Genomic DNA, 4,147 nt, shown 5'->3' with positions numbered 1-4,147 from the left:
GACCGAGAGTACCTGTGCATCCTCACGATACCACGGAAAGGAAGTTTTGTTATGAGTAGGGTAGATAAAGTGAACCATGGTGCAAGGATTCACCAAGGAAAGTGATGTAGTCCACGCCTATTTTTTTGATAGGATCGAGCCAGGGATTGAACCCACGACCTTCTGCTTGTAGGGCAGAAGCGGTCACTAGACCACTGAGCTCGTCTTTAACATAAATTAACACACCGAATACCGTGATCAGAAAATCATGGGAACTAAATTTTCAAACAGCTGTTTCTCAGCCGTCTTTTGACCGATTTTCACAATTCTTTTACAGATGTCTTACCCATCTCATCTAGTTTCACCACAATGGTGAGTTATGTTTCAAGGAATGCTAATTTTTTCCCCAGAGAGGCGTGAGTAAGGATGGTTTTTCCAAAATATAGTAAAATTTACTTTACATGACATATTCCAGTGTAAACAACACTTACAGGTTCCAAGCATGTTTTATAACACTATTCTAGCATTGACTATACTATGTGTGAACAATATGTTACTTCCAAAACGCCATCTATAACTGATGAAAGATGATATGCAAATTTTGCCGAAGAAAACTACGAAAACCTGTGCCAATGGAAACCCGTCATGTCCATCCCAGTTCATAGTGGCCACATGTACAATATTTCACTCAGTTTTGCCTAAATCAGATGTTCTCGGTTCTCCAAACTGTTTGGATCAATTGGTCTACCAGATCAACTGCGCTCGATAGCTATCCGAAATCGACCAGTCATGTCCGTATAAGTCCGTAGAGCCCACGCGTATGTTTTGCAACTGTATGTTTTGCTATACCTAAACCAGATGTTCTAGGCTCTACATTCTGTTCTGGAGTTTGGATCAATTGGTCTACCAGGTCAACTGCACTCGATAGCTATCTGAGATCAACCAGTCATGACCATACAAGTCCGTACAGCCCATGCGTTTGATGTTCCACTCAGATTTTCTCAAACCAGATATTCTCTGTTCTCAAAACTATTGTGGACTTTGAATGGTCTAGCAGGTCAACTGCGCTCGATGCAAACCTGAGAGCAACCCATCATATCCATGCAAATCCTGGAACCCCGAACCAAATGTTCTAGGTTTTTTCAACTGTTCTGAGGTTTGGATCAATTGGTCTCAAGTTCCTCCAGGAACTCTTCCGGAAGTTTTTCCGATAATGCTTCGAAGTTCCTGCGGAAGACCCTCCTGGAATTCCTCTGGAAGTTCTATAGAGGGAGTTTTGCAGTTTTTGTGATAACATCCCTGGATCAAAACGTCGGCGATGAAATAAAATTGTCAACGCTATTATTTACGACTGAAAGCCACTCCGAAAACTGAGTTACTCTAGGAATTCCTCCGGAATTTTCACCAGGAATTTCTCCTGTAGTTCCTCCGGAAACTCCTCAAGAAGTTCCTCCGGAAGTTACTTCAGGAATTCTTCTGGAAGTTCCTTTAGGAATTCCCCCGGAAGTTCCTCCAGGAATTCCTCCAGGAGGTCCTCAGAAGGTTCTTTCAGAAATTCCTCCGGAAGTTCCTTTAGGAATTCCTCCAGAATTTCCCCGAAAATATCTTCGGAAAGTCCTCCAGGAATTCCTTCGGAACTTCCCCCAGGAATTCCTCCGGAAGTCCTCCAGGAAGTCTTCTGAAAGATTCGTCTGGAATTCCTCCGAAGTTCCTCCAAGAATTCCTCCCAAAGTTCTTCCAGGAATTCCTCCCGATGTTTCTCCAGGAATTCCTCCTAAAAGTCCTCCAGGAATTCCTCCTAAAAGTCCTACAGGAATTCCTCCGGAAGTTCCTTCAGCGATTCCTCCAGAAAATCCTCAGGAAGTTCCACCAGGAATTCCTCCGGAAGTTCCTGCAGGAATTCATTCGGGAGGTCCTGCAGGAATGCTTTCTGAAGTTCCTCCAGGAATGCCTTCGGACTAGACCTGTGCGCCGAAGTATTTGTGAACGGCGGCGGCGTAAGGCCATTTTTACACCGGCGGCGGCGGCGTCGGCGGCGTCACGCCGTAAGCAATGTTCGGCGGCGGCGGTGGCGGCGTGAATCGGCGTGAAGAATTTAGAGCAGAGAAAAAAAGTATCACGCAGCAAGGCATATGATACTTTTTATTATATTTTTTGTACAATTACTAGCTACTGTCAGACTGATGGGGTGAACATCCTAATAGGTGTAGCTTGTATCTCCACAGCAAAAGTTTACATCACATCCTCCACTTGGACATTGCCGCATCACAGCACATAAGTTCATTGGAAAGTAATTTGGATACAAATCCAGAAATTCGTTTGGAAATTCCTCAGAAAATTCGAAAAAGGGATTTTAAGAATTAATTTAGATATTCCCTAATGAATTCCTTCAGAACTTCCTCTAAGAATTCCCTTGAAAATTTATCTGGGTATTTCTTCGGAAATTCGTTCCGAAATTTCTTCAAAAGTTCCTTCAGGAATTTCCTTACAAATTACTTTAGAGGGATTGCTTCGGAAATTCCTTTACGGAGTCTTTTGGGAATTTCTTTAGAAATTCATTGGATAACTTTTTCAGGAGTTCCTTTGAAAATTCCATTAAGAATTCCTTAGAAAATTCGCATGGAAAATCTTTCAAGAACTTCTATAGAAATACCTACGTACACTGTTTTAGGAATACAATCGGAAATCCCTTTGGGAAAAAAAACCTTTGGAATTAGACTTAGGATTTTTTTCTTATAAATTCCTTCAGGAATTTGTTTTCGGATTTTTCTAATAATAATTCTTCCAAAAACTCCTTAACAAATTCTTTTGAAACTCTAGGGTATTCTCTCGAAATTTTCCTCTGAAATTTATTTAGAACTTTCTCTAGAAGTTTTTTCCAAATTTCCTTTAGGAATTCCTTTGGACGTTCCTTCTGAAATTCCTCTAGCAACTTTTCCAGAAATTCCTGTAGATCTCCGAAAATTTCTTTCAATATTTATCTAAGAATTCTTTCCGGAATCTCTTCTGAAATTCTTTTGGAAAATCTTCGGAAATTTTGTTTGTAAATTCATTCATTTTTTCAAATTGTTGTTCACGTGTTTTTTTTAATTGAAAATAAGTTTAACACTCAAATTCCCTCAGAAGTTTCTTCGAAAATTCCTTTAAAATTTCCTTCATATTATGGATTTGTTCCGAAGATATTCCTGTAGAAATTTTGTATAGCTTACTGAAGGAATTTTCTAAGGATCTCCTGTAGGAAGTTCCAGAGGAGTTTCTGAAAAATAAATATAAGGCCTTTCCGGAAAATTTTCTTATGGAATCCCTGGATGAAAGTCCATATTAATTCCTGTGGCCTTCCTAAAGAGATTTTCGAAGAAATTCCTGGACGAACTTCCGACTCTATTGTTGAAGGAATAACCAAAAGAGAACCTGAAAAGATTTTCGAACAGAATTTTTAATGAAGGATTTTTTAGTGGATGTTTCAAACAAATAGCTATTGAAATTTAAATAGAAATTCCTATATTTCTCTAAGAATTTTTTTCCAAAATCTGGACAGTAGTAAAACAAATTCAGTTTTGACTCTAGAATCAAGACTGCATGCCAAGAAAAACTCCCAAAATATCGAGATTGCGGATATTCGGATATTCTCAAAAAACGTCTACAGATTTTCTCGAAAATACCTTTAATAATTCTCTAGAAAATATATTCAGGAATTAATTCGGTAAGACATTAAGAAACTCAAACGGTCACCACTTTACCTCTACTTAGTGGTGTCCGGTCACCACTTTACCTCTTCTAAGATTAATTTTGACAATTCCGTCAGGAATTTCTTCAAAAATTCTTTTTGGAAACAGTTGTAATATATTTGACGCGCCCTTCCTCAAAGAAGCCACCCCTCGAAAAGCTCAAAAAGGATTGTGAGTATATTTATTAGTCTGTTGGATAACACTGTTGAAAGGAGATCCCGCGATCTTCACGTAAGTGTCTCTGCTTACGGGTCTGCTAGTCTGCTGCCTCCGTATTTTTGCTCTTCGTACAGCAGTGCTATGAAAGCAGAATGGTATTTAAATTCGACTGTAATATTGGGTGGAGCCGTATGCAGAGAAGGAATCAAGCCAGAATGATGGATAACTGTACATGTACACATACTTTTGAAAATTCGTTCGGAAATTAATTTAACAATTTC

The sequence above is a fragment of the Armigeres subalbatus genome, chromosome 2 (genome assembly GCF_024139115.2).
Source record: "Armigeres subalbatus isolate Guangzhou_Male chromosome 2, GZ_Asu_2, whole genome shotgun sequence".
NCBI lineage: Eukaryota > Metazoa > Arthropoda > Insecta > Diptera > Culicidae > Armigeres > Armigeres subalbatus.
The sequence above is the reverse complement of the archived record's forward strand: the minus strand, read 5'-3'. Positions refer to the sequence as shown.